Genomic DNA, 18,551 nt, shown 5'->3' with positions numbered 1-18,551 from the left:
CATATTTTTATGAATCGATGACAAATTTTTAAACTCGAAAGGGAATGCCACTCTATTTTTCTTGGCAACCCATTTATGGGAATTAAAAGCTTCTCATGTGAACTAATACAAGGAATGTAGTGAGGAAAATTGAGAATTTTATTCTGAAAATAGATTTTCTGAAATTTTGAAGCTTGGTACTTGCCAAAGAACCTATTGTTTCAACTTATTGGGCCGTGAATTATTTTGTGTCGACAATCCATTGCAGCATTCAAAGAAGAAGTGAAAGGACCAAGTAGGTTTTACTCTACATATAAATAAGAATCATGGTATTTTCTTGTTGTTATTCATTATTCCTCCAAAGAAGGGTTTTTCTAGGAAGGTTGAGTATGCCAACATAAATATTCACAATGATTTTAAAGAAAAATTAAATGAATCTACCAATGAGGCTTCCCAGATAAAGAATTTAGTTCTTGTAAACCCTAGGTTGTGAGTTGGAGATGGTTTATTTGACAAAGGGAATTGGATTCAAGATGCAATGACTTCTAAAACAAGATTACAATTATTCAATATTTGGAATTTTGACTTAGGAAAGTTAGTAGTTCATGAAGTCTTCATGGATTCATACCTCCTTATTGTTGTATCCCAAAATTATGATCCAGTAGCTAGGATGGTGAGGGGGATATATGGGGAATACTTGGTGAAGATTACTACTCAATAAATTCAAGGAGTCTTTGGAATGGATCCTACAACATATTACCATAAGGTTATTGATTTTTAGGGATTGGAAAAGGAATATTTGTCCCACAAGGATCAAATTAAGTAGGGAGCACTAAGAGGGCATTTGGTCACTATTGGAAACCTAACCTTTGTCACTACTTACCAAAGAGACTTTTAAGAAGCAATTTGTCAATTCTAGAGTTATAGATATATACATGACATCGTGTAAAGTTTCTAGTGAAGATGAACACAAATTTATGCCAATAAATTTCATGTATATGATGGTGCAGATTTCATAATTTGGAGTTGATATTATTTTAAATTTTTCATCTTTTCTAGCCAAATAAATTCATGTAGGTTTGATTGGAATTGCAAAGGGGAAATTTGAGAAGACCTTCACTTTTTACTCTTTATTAATGCACATGTTTTTGTATAAGAGGGCCACATTTTTTGAGAAATAAATGGTGTTAACAAGAGAATGTGATGAAGAATCTTTTCCAGTCTAATTATGGAGTGTAGACATGACTTGGGATGCAGAGAAGGCCATTTTTGTAAAATTTGATAGATATTTTGCATCTAGATGGAGGATCCTATTATCAAAAGATAATCACAAGATACCCCAGGTATTGTTAGATTTCATCAGGCCTATAGAGAACCCCAACAATTTGGAAGTTTTCTACAATTGGGTGAATATTATACCATATCTAGTGTCAATAGTTTTTAGAGTATATGGATTCCAAGGAACTCCACATGTGCCTCCCTACCAAGTAACTATTAAGGTAGGGATAGCTAACATGTTGGAGAAAATAGGTGGTTTGGAGGAAGTAGAATTGACTGGTAGGTCAAGGGGCTCCCTTTTCCCTTCCTACACTATAGCCCATCAATTTATAATCATGAAGGGTGGCTGGTTATTTTTGTACAAGATTTTAAACCCTTACAAAATGGCAATATCCCATCCTAGGCTTAATGATAATGATGGATTTTTTGAAATATTTAGATAGAGAGCCAAGTCTAGTGCTCATAGGTATCAATTCTATTTCCTTGAGGATGTAATCAGGAATGATTTTTCTCTCCAAGAATAAGAAATTAAAAAAGAAAAATGGAGAGTATATTCTAGGGTGTTGGAATCCATAACTAATTTTGAGAGGGATTATAGTCCATTGAAAGATGTTAGGGCACCAATAGATAAGATGGATAAATTGATGATCACATTCTTAGAAATCATAGATGCATTGAATGAGAAGAAGGCCCTTCTTATTAATACTTATCCTGATAAAGTAAAAGAGATGATGAAGTGGTTAAGTTTTACTACTACAGTGGGATTAGGACAATTGGTTATTGAAAAGAAGCTTGGTTATAGCATAATTAGAACCAAAGATGCTACAAATGATAAATGAAAGTAAGTGGTTGGATCAAGCAACACTACTTTGAGAAGAGGATCTCAATTATAGGAAGGACCCAAAGAGCCAAGGTCCAAAAGGACATAGATAGAAGAAAGGCCAGGAGATTATACTACATCTCAATCTCCCTTGCATATAGGAGAGAAATAACTTACCAGAGAGAAAATTGAATAGCTAGGATCCCAAGGGGGGTGTTTATATGGCTGTAGAATTGGAGGAAGGAAATATTCAAGAACCTCCAATGCCTAGCCTTGACTTGACTATTGCTGATTATAAGGGGAAGGAATTAGATCCTGTAGTAGAACAGACTAGTTATGAATTTTTGTTAGATGATAATTTTGTCAAGTCAAGGGCTTTCTACCAATTTTCTTGGAGAACTAATATTGAAAACTTTGAAGAAAGATGTAATCAGAGGAAGGCCAAGCATTTGGAAAAGGAAGATGTAGTTATACAAGATAAAATAATAAATGAAATGATGCAAGAATTTAGAAGTTTGACTCCTGAAGAGGGAAGAAAAATGATCAAATCATCTAGAGTTCTGCTTTTGCGAAATTGGGATGTCATAGATGCCATAGTTTTTTACATTGTCACCAAGAATCTAAATGCTAGAGAGAAAATGAAAAAAGGACTTGGAGGTGCTAATTAGGTGAAGATTGTGCTATTTTACTGATTTGGTCTCTAAAAAGAGGATCTAGAGCCAGTTCTTCTCAATTTGATGGTATTGGATTGGTTGGAAATTTGATTGTTAAAGGGTAGAAGATACTCCAAATGATGAGGTAGCATAATTAGTTGTTGAAACAAATACCCTCACATTAGCCATTGCCAAGAAGGAGAAAAGAAAAAATTGGAATTTCAAGAGAAATATGAATAGGTTTTAGATGCTTACAATAAAAAAGGACAGAAGAGGATTGAGCTTGAAAATAAGATGATAGAATATAAAGGAGAATCTAGAAAAACCAAGATTATTTATCCTTCTCATCATCCAATTGTACCCTTCAACACAATTCCTCTAATAGAAATGCCAAGCACCACATAGGGATGCCAAGCATATACAACCAAACAACTTGAAGAAGAAAGGGCTAAAATATGGGCAATGCATGTAGAGTTGGAAGTATAGTACGAAAATAAATTGAGAGACTCAATTATGTATCTAGTAGGTAGGATAGGTTGGCCTACATTCTATGAACAATTGTCAAAATTAATGGATATATGGAATGGACTAAAAAATAATGAGGCCACCTTGAAGCCACTTGTAAAAAAATGGAATAGTAGGGATAGTGATGTGACTATTTTATGTTTCTTAGCCATTAGTCTATCTATTGAAATAGGAAAAAAAAATTGACATGACTAATGGTCTCTCTAACTTTGATAACAAGAGAATTGCACTATAGAAGAGAATCATAAACTATTTCTCAAATTATCTAGTAGAAATTTTTGAGCTTTTCCCTCATGCACTTAATGTTGTGGATAAATTGAAAGACAAATAAGAATGAGCCAAGGAGTTGGATGATTTGATATGCATTAAGCTAAATAATTAGGTCATAAATGAAAAGGACCATATATGATTTTCCAAGATAATTGAGGAAGAAGGTGCAAATATTCTTTGATTCTTTTAAAAAGGATTTTGATGAGATTGAGAAGTTGGGAGAAGAAATCTTGAAGAAGCAACAAGAAATTCTGAACTTCAACTGGCTAGATGATACACTTTTCAACAAGTGGATGACAAATCTTACTCAGACAAATTAGTTGGTATCTAAAGAAATTGATGAAGATGAGGTGGATCTAGATGAGCTACAAATAATTGATGCACTAGTTAAAGAAGAAGAAGAGAAAGAGGAACAATTATTTGTAGTAACAAATATGGAATTTCAAATTGAAGACTTAACAAAAGGTAGCCATTTGTAACTATTGATTTGATAGTCCAACTTGATGATCTAAAGGGAGAGCCATGAGTCAAAATCAGTTTACAAATAATATAACTTGATACAAATCAACTGGTCCCACAGTCAGAAAAGAAACAAATGCATCTATACCAATCATTGCATGAAGCTTCTCAACAATAGATGGTCCCAAAACAAGAAGATTCATGAGGTAGCTATTGCAAGGAAGTAAGAGAATACTTTTGTCTTATTATGTCAGTGACCTTTGTCCATAAACATTTTTTTTCTTAAGGACAACTATCCTTCTTATCTAGGCTTGAAGCTTGTTGCATCTCATGCTATATAAATTAGATCCCAAGGCTAGAGAAAGGGTCTGAACCTTTATTTAAATTTTCATATTATGCTAGTCTTGCATTCAGTCTAGTAGTTTTTTTTGTGTTAATTTTGTGATGTATTTTTCTCTACAAATCTAAGAATACATTGACATTGAAAGATCAAATTATCTTGTCTTGATTTATTATGAGTTTACATCAGTATTATATGGTTTTCAAAAAAAATTATACAAAAGGGAATATTTTACCATATATGTTTTCTCTAAATTTTGTCTTCATTGTTATGTACTGATTATATTGAGATTGTATGAGCAATGTTTATGCAATTTAATGCAACTTGGATAGGTTGAATGTTAGTTTATTGTTTCTTTTAATTCAAAGAATCAAGTAAATGCTTCATTTAATTGACAATATTTCTAGTCATATAAGAAGGATGTTCATAAGAATAGGGTTTAGGGTTTATTTTTGATAAAGTTGATTGTAAGGCAATTAATTAGGTCACAATTGCTGGGTAGACTTTGAATGCCAATGGATATGGCACTGATCATTTGAAGAGATCATGAGGTTACATCAAGAAAAACTTTAGAAAATCAAATCAATTTTACTTTCATGTATCAGGAATTTAATTTTTGATAATCCCTTGTTTGTACTTAATCCCTATGTGTTATAGTTAGCTACTGTAACCTAGAATTATTTGTAAATCTGAGAAGAATTGTGATCAATATCTACTATAAGGGATAAAAGTGATGAAAGAAAATTAGTGAGTGAGTGAAGTGTGAAGATAATATCAAGTATTGAGCCTTTTATCTCTCAAGTGCACCCACCTTGGTTTTGTAGAACCTAAAGAGTAGAGAATCCTTGTTTTTCTGTTAAAAGCTGGGTCTAGATCTAAAGATGTCTAAGTTGATCATAGGAGGTAGCTAGCCCTTAGACCAAGTCTTATCCTCAAAACCCTAGCATCAAGTATTTTTTTGCTTGGTAGCTTTAAAACACCAATATAACTAAGACAAAACATGAAATTGTGTGGAAGATTTTGAAGACTTTGAAATCTTTTACCATTAGAGAGTACATATAATTGAACAAGTTATTCCTTGGACACCTAACTTTACTAAAGAAACTTTACTTACAAGCTTGCATACATCTGAATTATGGATGAAATAGAATGAAGAATTCCCCAGAGTGGAAAAAAATTTCAACATACAAAGAGACATACCTATATTCACAAGAAGTGTTAGTACAAATGGAGATTACGCTAGTAGAAGTGGAGAAAAAAATAAGATAAGATGATTAATGAAGGAATTGCCCTACTTATGAAGAGAGTACCTAAAGGGAATAAAATTCTTGTTTGTTGGACATGTAAAGAACTTGGTCATTATTCTTTTAAATGTCCTAAAAGAGAATAAAATTTTAAGCCTAGAAAGCCTTACAAATAAAGAATGCCTAAGGATTTCTTCTTTGTTAATGTAGATGGTGAACTTGATTATAAGATGGTGAAATTTCTAGTTGATAGTGATGATGTGATATAATTTTTTTCTATTAAAGAGGAAAGCCATGGAAAGGAAATAAAAGAAGTAAAAGAAGAAAAGGCATTAGTATGCTAGATTAAGAAAAGAAAGTTAGATTGGATTATAGATAGTAGATGGTCCCATCATATGACTAATGATATGAACAAATTTGTAGAATTTAATAGTTATAATGGTGGAATAATAAGATTTGGAAATAGTGGTAGAATGTAAGAATTTGGTATAGCTCTAATACCATGTAAGAATTTGGTACAACTCTAATACCATGTAAGAATTTGGCTTAGGGAAAAATGATGCCAAGATGAAGAACCTCAAGAACTTAGCACAATATGGACCAATAATGTATGATCATAATAACAATATGAAATGAATAATTAATATGAATGCACACTAGAAGTTCCTATATATAAAGACATCTAGAATGAATAGGAGTTAGGAAAGTGATAAGCCTCACAACTAAGAACATGTCCACCAAGAGTGGATTATCCTCCATTGACCACAAGAGTTTGTGTGATGATGAGAGGATAAGCTTACATAGATGTATCTCATAAAGAGATGTTGTATACACCATGTGCTCAATTAGAGTGCGAACAATTGTGTTGTCTACATGACAACTCAATTGAACATGCAAACTCCTGTGTTGCCAACAAGTCAACTCATATGACTACGCATACTCCTAGGTATCTACATGAAAACTATTATAATAATGCATTAACCTAAGTAAAATTAAGTAAAGTGTAATAACAATTAATTATTTACATTAAAATTATTAAAGAGGAAAGCCATGGAAAGGAAATGAAAGAAGTAAAAGAAGAAAAGGCATTAGTATCATAGATTGAGAAAATAAAGTTAGATTGGATTATAGATATTAGTTGTTCCCATCATATGACTGGTGATATGAACAAATTTGTAGAATTTAATAGTTATAATGGTGGAATAATAAGATATGGAAATATTGAAGCATGTCACATGAAAGAAAAATGACCTATTACTCTTGATGGAAAGACTAACAGTGAAGATGTTTACTTTGTGGATGGTCTAAAACACAATCTTTTTAGTGTTGGACAACTCATTGACAAGAGATATTAGTTGTAATTTATAGAGAAGATTTATATCGTCAAGGATAAGAATGGTACATTGATTTATATGGGTACAAGAACAAGAGGTAATGTATTTCAATTGAACCCTATCGAAATGACATGTTTGGTTGCTCCAGTGGGTGACAGTCGACTATGGCATAAGAGATTTTTTCCTATAAACTTTGATAACATTTTGTAGATCAATACCACTTTTGTAGTTAGAGATTTATCTAAGATTTTAAAACTCTCTATGATGTGAAAATAATTTGTGTTGGAAAAAAATAAGAGAAGTTCATTTCCAAGTAAGATGTTTACTACTTCAGCAAAGTTGGATACTATGCATACAAATATGAGTGGTCCTACAAAGACAAGAGCCTTTTTATGGTGAAAGGTATCTTATTCTTCTTATTGATGATTTCACTAGAATGACATGGGTTACATTTCTTAGAAATAAATTTGAAGCTTTTGAGAAATTCAAGATATTTAAAAGTAACGTTGAGAATGAATGTAGTTTAAAGATTAAATGCTTGAGATTTGACAGAGGAGGAAATTTTATTCCAAACAGTTTTAACAATTTTTGTGATGATAATGGTATAAAGAGATAGATTTTAGCCCCTAAAACTGCATAACATAATGAGATAGCCAAAAGAAGGAACATATCAATGATAGAAGAAGCTAGAGAAATGCTATTTAAAAATAAAGTCTCACACATCTTTTGGAGAGAAGTAGTAAAAACTATTGTATGCACTATGAATAGAGTATATATTAGATAAGGCACTAGTAAGACAACTTATGAACTTTGGTTCTGAAATACACCTACTATGAAATACTTTAGAATATTTGGAAGAAAATGTTATATTAAGAGATATGATGATTTTGGAAAGTTTAATCTTAGAAGTGATGAAGGAATTTTTCTTGGATATTCGTCGAAAAGAAAAGCATATAGATATTTTAATCAAAGATTGAAGACTGTTATTGAAAGTACTAATATGATAGTTGATAAAAGGTTTATAATTCAAGAGAGAATACTTGGTTATAAGTTGATAAAAGGTTTATAATTCAAGAGAGGATACTTGGATATAATTCTGATGGAGACACTAATCAGAGAACTAAAAATCATAATGTCGAGCAAGAATTATTTAATGAAACTAACACTAAATTGTTGAATGGATTACAAAGAGAAACAAAAGAATAGAGAAAAGATGTAATACCCCTCCTTTTCTATCATTGTAGACTTAGTTGTTAAAGTTTTATATGACTCTTCTATATATGTGTTAGCCCTTATATGATATTTAAAATGCAATACGTTGATATGTTGAGTAATTGATTATAGCAGGTTGTAACAATGTCCTTCTTGTAGTGATGATGCTTTAATTGCTCTTAGTTAGTTAATGAAATTACTTTTATGATGATGTCATATGGTGTATCTTATAAAGATGTTTATTATGTCCTCATGATGATGACATATTTATTTTAGAATATTATGTTATTTATATTTAGGATTTACTATTATACTTACCCCATATTTGCATGTGTGTGGTGTATGTGTCTATTTGATATTTATGTTTGAAGTGCCTAATATGGTTGAGGGAGGGAGTTGTAGTCATTTGCTAGTTGGGATCTACACGATGTACCACTCCCCACCATTGTCTCTTTAGCTTAGATATATATGCACATGTACATGCTCATCTTTTGTACATATTTGCAAGTACCAAGCATCGACTTCCTTGAATTGCCAACATGAGCGTGCCCCATCGCAATAAATCAATGGTAAGAATGAGGAGATAATGTTTAGGTCCAATCCCAACCATAGCCTAATTACTTATCTTGAGAAGGAGGACATGTATTTGACTTTCCACCCTTTTCAAACTCATGAGTTTATCTTTTCATGTGTTGTTTAATTTCGAGTTTTGGTAATGTTGCTTTTTGTGGATTTGGTTATGTGATTTATTTAGTAAATGATGTAACTATAATATTTGGGTTAATCGTATAATATTGAGAATTATTAAATATTATTTGATTAAAAAGGAAATATTAAAATATGAGAGTATTTAATTAATTAAAAATAATTAAATATGTGCTTTAATTTAAAAGACTTAATTTAGAAGTCTAATTTAGTAAATTGGTTAAAGAGAAATTAGAATATGATAATATTTAATTAATTAGAAATTAATTAACTATTTACTTCAGTATAAAAGATTTAATTTAAACTCTAATTTAAGAAGTTGGATAAAAAAGAATTAAAATATTAAAAGATTAAAGATTTGATATTTCAAAATTAAACTAGAGTTGCATTTAAATAATGAGCTTTAATTATTATTATTACTAATTTAAATAATAAACAACACTTTAAATAGTGCTTCAACTAATCAATAAAGTGGAAGAAAATAAAATAAAAGAATATTTTAATTAATAAGCTCTTTAAAGTATGTATGAAAGTATTGAATAATTAAAGTAATTATTATTTAATAAAGTAAGTGGCATTTAGTTATTGGGGATTAGAAACCCTACTTAGGGTTATGGTTCTTTATTAGGGGGTTGGTAGTTCATTTGAGGGACGCATAGGTTTTGGCAAGCAAAATTCGGAATTGGATCAAAGGAATCGTTGAAAGCTTTAGAGGGTTTGGATTTGCATGCATTCACAAATTGTTAGATTTTAACTATTGTTTTGAGGTAGGGTTTGAAAACCCATTGTAGAATTTTATTGAAAGGTCTATCTACTTCGTGTCTTCCTTGGTGCTTGCATAATGCTTATTAATTTATTGTATTGATTTTTGGATAAAGTATATGTTGTAGATTTTGAAAAGGGAAACTTATTGATCAAGAAAACTTGGTTGAGGAAAAATTATAGAAAAATCCAGAAAATTATTATGTCTGCATTATTTTAAAACCCTTTCTAATATAGGGAAAATTCAATTATAAAAAATTGGAAGGAAATAACAAATTAAATAGCTAAGGTTTCAACTTTAAATTGGTCATTAGAACGATGTGATTATCATGAATTTTCTAAATAAAGATAAATATTATTCTTATATCTAAAATAATTTTGTAAAATTTATTGGGAAAATAAAAGATTAATTAAGAGGAAAGCTTGTTGTAGCTAAACTTATATATACATGCAAAAACAAATATAATGAAGATAGAAAACTAAGTATATTATGGTTGCATGATTTGAGAGATCAAAGGCATATGAAAATAATAATTGCATGTTTCTTTTTATTTTATAAAAATATAATTTAATTTGTGGATTTATAAAATAAAATTTAAAATTTTTTTTTAAAACAAATATTTATTTTCTTATATTCTATTTATAGTATTGTGATGTTTATTTTTGTGATGGTTTTCTTTGTGAGTTGTTTAGTTGGCCAAGTTAGGATGTGCACCAGAGGTATTTTTGAGATTTCTTTTATAATTATTTGACTGGATGTCATAATGTATTTTATGATTCAAATTGAGATTTATTTTACAAGATATCTTTTGATGAGCATTTATGAGAACTTAAGTTTTGAGAACCAACTATTATTTTTGGGTTGCCTGTTATAGAACCGAATTCGATCACTATAGTTTTTCTGGTATGTGACACAATTGTGATTCGTGAGTTTTGAGAAGGTAGTCTAGGTGCAAATTAATGGGAGTGGCTTGCAATGGGGGCCAGAGCCCAAAGTGGCTACCAGGGTAACTCATTGTAAGTTGTGTAACAAGTGATAACATAGTAATTTATAATATTTAGACACACATTAAAGAGATAGGTTAGAGATATTGCCTCGCTCATACCTTGAGCACTTGTATAAGCTAAGGATGGGAATGGGATGATATCTAGTGAAAGGTATGACTAGTCTGTCTCATCTTCATGAGAGGGTATTCTGGATTTGCATGTGTCACATTGAGGGTTTGGGGTTTGGAGTGACCAATCCAAGGTAACTCAATGCTTGAGGGTCTGGGGTCTATTGAGAGACTAGTCTAGGGTAACTCAAATTGTTTGACCATTTGATGACACTCTCTAGTATGCAGCTTGATTCTCCTTGATGGTTTTTAAAAATTTTTCTGTAGTGGTGTACTTGTTGGATATCACTTTTGATGGTGTATTTATTGTGAGTTATTACTTATTGATTGGATGCCATTTATTATTGACAACTGACTTTTATTGATGAGTGTTGTCTATTTATTGGTGGTGTACTTATTGTTGGATGTTCTTATTGTTGATGATTTACTTTTATTGACGATAGTTGTTAGTTGTTGATTATTATTCTTGGACATGTGGCCTTTGACTTAAGGTGGATACCTTTCATTGACTTTATCTTGATTTGATGTAATGTATTGTATTTGGTATTGGAATGAGTGTCCTTTTGATTTTGATTATCTCTTCTTCTTGAGTAGTTTTTGTTACCCTTGAGGTAGTTTTGGCTATTAGGATTCCTTTCTTAGGAATGTTACATGATTGATTACCCATTTGTGAATCATGAATTATCTCTCCTACATGATGAGAGTAGGACCCTAATTAGGTGACCATGCAGTCAAGAGGTAGTGTCTTCTTACCCTTTGGCCCACCCCTTAGATTTGTAGATGTTGGATGCTCATTGGTGTAGTTGTACCCTTTATCATTCTTATTCCTATCTCAAAGATTTCTATTCAGTTTATGTATATGTGTTATCATGTTATCTTTTATTTTGATGTACTTGTATCTATTCTCACATACCCAGTGACATGTGGAATGGATGTTACTCATTAGATGTATTTTATTGTATTAGTTTCTTCTATGCATTTTCTTATGAGATGATGTATTTATTATTTATTTATGATCATGAAACATTGTACTTGAGACTTAAACTAATTAATATAAACTTCTTAAATTGAACTCAATGTGAAGGAACCCTTGAGGAATAGAAAATCCTATTTGTAATTGGTGATGTGTATTTTTACATTGCTTCCGCATTCTTATCTTGTGTTATTTAAACTATAAAAAAAAAATAGTTCAGTAAACATGATCACATGTTAGGTTTATTTCTTTTGGGTTCCTAAGTGGCGCGTTACAAAAGAACCAAGATGAAAACCAGGAGCATAAATCAAAATTGAGCAAGTGACACCAAAAAGAAATGTGGCAAATAATCACCCTATTGAACATATCATTAGAAGTGTGAATAAAGGAGTTATGATAAGAAACAAGTTTAGTGAAGAATTATGTTTAATTTCTCAAGTTGAACCTAATATTGCTAATGAATCTTGTAAAGATGACTATTGAATTAAAGCTATGAAAGAAGAATTAGAGCATACTGAAAAGAATAACACATGGGAATTGGTTCCTAGACCTAAAGATAAGAATGTTATTGAAGCTAAATGGGTATTTAGAAGCAATATGAATGAACAAGGTGAAGTTGTGAGTGAATAGGAAGAAAATAAGACCTATCCTCAACCTAAATTCTCAAAAGGAATGATCCAAATTGATTAACCACAAGGAAGTGATCAATGCAAAAATGGGTCAAGCAATGGAGAATATGAAGAAAGGAGGAGATCCTATAATCTTGCTATGGAAAAGGATGTACTTGAAATCTCAAATGAATAGAAGACAAATACTAACCTTAAAGTAGGGCATATTTGGAAAATACCAATTTCTGATGTTTGTGTTCATTTCAAGGAATTCTACAACCTATTTTGAACTGGAAATATTGAGATGGAAAAAACACATAAATATTTTGTCCTTTTGAAGGTAGGTCAACCTTGACCCAGATAGCAGGACACAATGTTACCTAGGGGCACAATTGTACCCCGAAAAGTTGTCCTTGACCTGTACTACTCTGACAAATTTTTTATTCACGGATCCTACAAGTTTGACAGAAAGGATATCCAAATCCGAACTTTAATTTGTTGTTCCACACTTGTATCTATGAGAAAAATGGTTTTCTTATTTGGATGGGGGGGGGGGGGGGGGTTGTCCTTGGTCAAACTCTAGATTTGAATCAACCTTGAAATGTAATTGAAATTGCAATATGAATAAACAAAGAAAATGGAACTATTCACCTTGCTTATATTGAAATCCTTATAGTGGATGCGAATCCTTCAATCCACAAACACAGATTCTCCAAATGAATGTAGAAATGTATGTAGAATGTCACAAATCAATAGTGTAAGATCTTCAACACCAATCTGTAATGGATCTTTGTATCGAAAAAGGCTTGGATGGATTATGCAGATGGAGAAATCTTCAACAAGAGGACTCTATAGAGATTGAATCATTTAATGGATAACAATGGACCTCCTTGATGAATTAGATTCTTGAATGCTCGAAATTCTTGAATGCTCGATCATGAAAATAGATTCTCTCATGAAAAGTGAATAACAAAATTTCTTATAGATAGTGGATGTCAAAATAAGGAAAGAAGGCTTCCTTATATAAAGATGTAGGGCAAAAACTTCTAGAGAAGGCTAACATGGGAGAATTAAATCCCAATTAACCTTAATCCCTAGAAATGGACCTATATTAAATGTAATTTAAGAGTGTACCATTCCAAAATCTAAAACAACTAACCCAAAAGTAGGAAAATGAAACTTTCCAAAGTTTGATATCTTCAAACCTCCAAAAATTGAAAATTAGACTTGGGGTCGGGGACAAGGTTGACCCTACCCTAGGTAAGGGTTGATTTCATCCTTGATCTAGGTCAAGGTCAAGGTCAACCTTGACCTAAAAGGTCATCGTTGACCCAAAAAGTCAAAGTCCTCAATTTCATTGCGAAAATTGTCAGAAATAGGCTAGAAATAGTGAGAGAAAAGTAGAACAAGGGGAAAAACAACTAGATCCATGGAAAGACCTATTCAAGATGCTTGAAATGACCCCAGACCACTTTTTTTGGGGGGTTAAATGCTCTTAAAATGGAAATGCTTATGTTTTAAGATGATATGTTAAGTCCCCACTTTAGCAAGTGTATAGATTCAATGCAAACTCTTGGTAAAGTAGATCTAATGAAAAGATAATCTTATTAAAATCAAAAGGAAAAAGAGATCCTCAAGCCTTTAGAGACTCAAGTCTCCATCAACTCCAAGATCACAATAAGAGAAAAATCTCTAAAATAAAAAGAGAAAAGAGAGTGGGACTATCCTGCCCAATGAAAACTTATGTCCCATTGTGAACTACACTAGGAAATTGTACAACTAGAAAGGTGGAATTAAAATTCCTAATGAATTTGGCTACTCACTAGTCAACCCATCAAGGATTCACTCTTAAGAATATTATATTGTATAAGAGTAAAACCAAAAAACAAAAGAGATCTAATCTTAAGGACACCTTTAACCTTAAGGGATCAAAAGTATTTGAAACTTGAGGGATCGAGAGATCCTAAAATATAAATCCATGCTTTAAGGATTAGTCACTAATCAAAAGAGGGAGAAATGATATCTTGAAAAAATAACATATATCTTGAAATGTTTGTGTGTGCAATAGGTGAGCAGAGTGTATGCCCCCACATTAAAGTCATTGCTAACACTTTAACAAGAGTAATGACTTTAACAAAAATATAAACAATGCCACTACTTACATGTCCACTATGAGATGCCCCCAAATGAAGGAAAATCAAGGGAAATACCACATAAATATACAAAGAACACAAAAGGAATCTACCTACTGTGGGGTCAGCATAATCACAAGATTATATATATATATATATATTATATTATTGCAGATGAATTGACATAATTCCCCAAACAAAGTAGAACTACAATCATAAAGGAGGAAAGATCACATAAGAGATATGAAGAAGAATCTTTTTGAACCATGACGTGGAGACCAAAAAGAATCAATGCTACTAAGTCATTGATCCAAGCATATTACACAAGGAAACAAGTACAAACAATAGTATAGGTATAATAGAACATTAAACAACATATCGACGAAACAACATATGGAAGAATAGCTTGATATATATATATATATATATATATATATATATATATATATATATATATATATATATATATATATATATATATATATATATATATATATATATATATATAGAGGAATAGTATAATAGGTTCGATTCCTTTATCACCTTGCACCGAAAAAGCAACAAAGATTGTGTAAAAGAATCTAACAAAATTTAGAAAACACATCATAGGAGAAACATTGAAAAGGCTACTGTGAAGGACTAGCCAATCAAGTGTCTGCCTACTCTCCCCATCTTGCTCTATATAATTGAAGGAAGGTGGATAACTCACAAGAGGGACTATATCTAACATAGTAGGAATGATAGCCATCTCCAAACAAGAATCCTCTTGAGAATCACAATGTTCAATACTAGGTGTAAGTATCAATTGCTATGAATGCATATTAAGTAAATCAATGTCAATGTCAATAGTTTCATATTCATCATTAACATCATCAATATCAATAATAGTATCTTCTCCATCTAGATTAATCAAAATAGGCTCTAAGATATGAACAGAATTATTAGAATCACACATCTTAACATCATTATTAATAATAACTTCTTCTAACACATCATGCATAGCTATATCCAAAGAAGGTAGAGATTTACAAGATTTAGCTTAAGCACGATGCTTCTTATGACATTCATTAGCAGATTGATTACATTTTGTCTTTCTTGAAATGTGTTGAGAACTAGGAGGAACAATTACAAAATCCTTCGCAGGTTCTATAGGAGGATTAATAGGATTATTAGTAGACTGACAAGCCATAGAAGGAGCTTGATTAATAGAAGTAGAAGCCATAGATAAAGGAAGTATTGAAGGTGTAGGCAAAAGACCATGATTAAGATCCATAGGGGGTAATCTTAACTCAAGAATCTCATGATTCTTATAAGCTTGATATGAGTGGAAAAGATGATTGGGTCAAGAAGAACATGAATAAGGTAATGAAGGCCAAAAGAAGTCAAGTGTAGCACAATCCCTAGGCATAGAAGTATGATATAAAATATGATTAACCGTCCTTACTTCTTCATCATGAATAAATTTTAGACATTTATGAATAGGTGAAGCAACAACATGCATGGCATTAAAACATGAAAAACCAAGCTTAACTTGAAAATGATCAGAAATAGGAACAACAACAAAGGTAGTGTTCACAGTTTTCCACAATGTTCAACTAGTAAATTAATAGAACCAAATGATAGATAAAGAAACCATTACAATTTTGAATCCATACGTCCAATGTATCATAAGAATTACGTTGCAATCCTTTCATAAATTTTTTTTTTTTTGTAATTACATTGACTAAGGACGTAGGATCAACAAGACAACCACGAGTGGGTACTAGAGAAATCTTAGCATAAATATAAAGAGGACCATCATGAGCTTTAATAACCTTAGAATCATCAAAGGTAATCAAAATTTCTTTAGGTCATTTTTTGTTATCTTGTATTCAAGATCCAGGTTGAGGCTTCAATTTAGGCTTAGGTTTTAGTTGAGGTTGAGCTGAAACTTGAGATTGAAGTAGAGGTTGAGACTAGGGTGAAAATACATATTGAACCACATGCTCCACTTGATTAATAACATGATTAAGATCATCCATCTTTGAATCATACACAATATCCATAGAGCATGGCTAAGCAATAGTATTAGTAACATGTGTAGGTAAAGGATTCGTATAGATTTGTAGATTTTGATTAGAAGGAGAAATAAAAGTATTCCCACTACCATCAAAAATATCAATAGATAAAGCATTAGAATCAACTAAGTCCTGAACCGTATGTTTTAAAGAATAACATTTCTTAGTATCATGACCATTCTGATGATGATATTGACCAAAAGATTTAGATTCCATCATGGTAGGTAAAAGAGGTCAAATAGGAGGAAAAGTAATCATATCAGCAATTAACAACCTATTCATAATAGAATGTAAAGATTCAGAAATAGGATTAAAGAGGATTCAATGTACAACTTGATCAAAAAGAAGTTGATGCAGGAGTGGCATTATGAGATGCAACAACAACTTGATTAGCAATTGCACTTTATTTTTCATTTATCTTGACATAATTGTTGAATTTCTGATTTTTTTTTGGACAAGGAGCATCATCACTTTTATCAACAGGAATAGGAGCCATTAGAGTGTTGCTCTCAAATTGACTCACTTGTAATTGATAATGATGAAGCATTGCACAAAGTTGTTGAAAAGAGGTAAATTTAGTAGGCATAATCTTATCTCTAATATCCTTTTGTAAGTTTGAAATAAACATACATTGAATATCACTATTAGGAATAGGATAGGAAATTTGTGCATGAAAATGCTTAAATCTACCAATAAATTTAGTCAAATTTTCTTTAGAAATTAGTTTATAATGCATCAAATCAGACAAAGACACTTGCAGGCCAATGTTGTTTTGAAAATTTTGACTAAAGACATTAGCAAGTTGTGGAGATGAATTAATAGAATAAGGAGTCAAGGAACAAAACTATTGTAAGGCCTTGTCATGAAAAGTTCAAGCAAACAACTTGGCTAAAATCCTATGATCATGAGCATAATTACTACAAAGGATTTGAAATATTTTAACATGATGAATAGGGTCTCCCTTACCATTATTATTCTCAAAATGAGGCATATCGGCTTGCCGAGGAATGGGAGTATGAATGATATCTTGAAACAAAGGAATTTCCATGTCATAAGTAGGAATACTAAACTTGTTTTGAGTCAAGGTAGCAAGTTCTTGTTGTAAAGATGACACAGTTTGAGCCAAACTAATAATCGTTGAATCATTAGAAGAAATAGCAGACCTAGCAACATTAGTAACATTAGATAAATTTTATGAAGCTATAGGAATGGAAGACACAACTGGAAGAACACTAGGAACTATAGTTGGCAGAGGATTGGAATAACTAAAAGGAACATTATGATAAAAAGGTAGTGAAATAGAAAGGGACATAGGAGGAACGCTCATATAGGGAACTTTCGCAGTCACCAAAGAAGGAGTATATGTAGGAACACTAGGGATAGGAAAAAAAGAAGGTTCTACGCTAGTGACAAGATGAAACAACCCTAAATCTTGAGCTTCTTGAGATAAAGTTTTAACATTGGAATGCACAAGTTGAGTATTACCACGCAAGAAGTTAACACCTTGATCACTATCACAAAGAACTTTATTAAGAGCCTCTATAACTTGAATAGAATCTTGATTATGATTTTCTTGAATAAGCCAATTACCCATTTTATCAAGTTCAATTGAAATTTTTTGGACTTGTTTAGGAGGAACTCTTAAAGCATCATCCTCATTATGAGATGGGTGAGAAGAATTTTTCTCCATAAGAGGATTAGAATCGAGAAGAATTAAATTCTCATTTGGGATCCTAAGGAAAGGAGAATAAGACTCATGCTCAAAGATACCCATAAGTCTACGACTTCACCTAATTGGAAGATTAGAAATAGGACCAGAAGTAATAAAGCTTATAAACCTATGCAATACAAATGAACTAAACTAAGTAAGCATAAAGTAGAAATATTTTTTAATTTTGAAAGAGATTTTGCAATTTTTTTGTATTTTGGAATTTTAAAATGCAAGAGCATAAACTAAATCTATTCTAAATGCAAGAAATATGAAATTAAATGTAACACCACAAAACACAATAGGGCATATGATTCCACAAGAGAAAAGTGGGTAAGTGTGTCGAGTTCACCAAAATGAATAGGAAGAAAATAGGA

General features: G+C 31.5%; 1 protein-coding gene across 1 annotated transcript in view; it reads left to right on the top strand.

Annotated features, from left to right (window-relative positions):
* The window catches only part of HB1 (hemoglobin 1), a 130,788-nt gene that overhangs the window by 75,099 nt on the left and 37,138 nt on the right, over window positions 1-18,551 (top strand). The window lies entirely within an intron of this gene.

This window comes from Cupressus sempervirens, chromosome 4, assembly GCF_028749045.1.
Source record: "Cupressus sempervirens isolate cs-2001-9-10 chromosome 4, ASM2874904v1, whole genome shotgun sequence".
In the NCBI taxonomy this organism is placed as follows: domain Eukaryota; kingdom Viridiplantae; phylum Streptophyta; class Pinopsida; order Cupressales; family Cupressaceae; genus Cupressus; species Cupressus sempervirens.
This window is presented reverse-complemented; position numbering and strand designations above follow the sequence as displayed.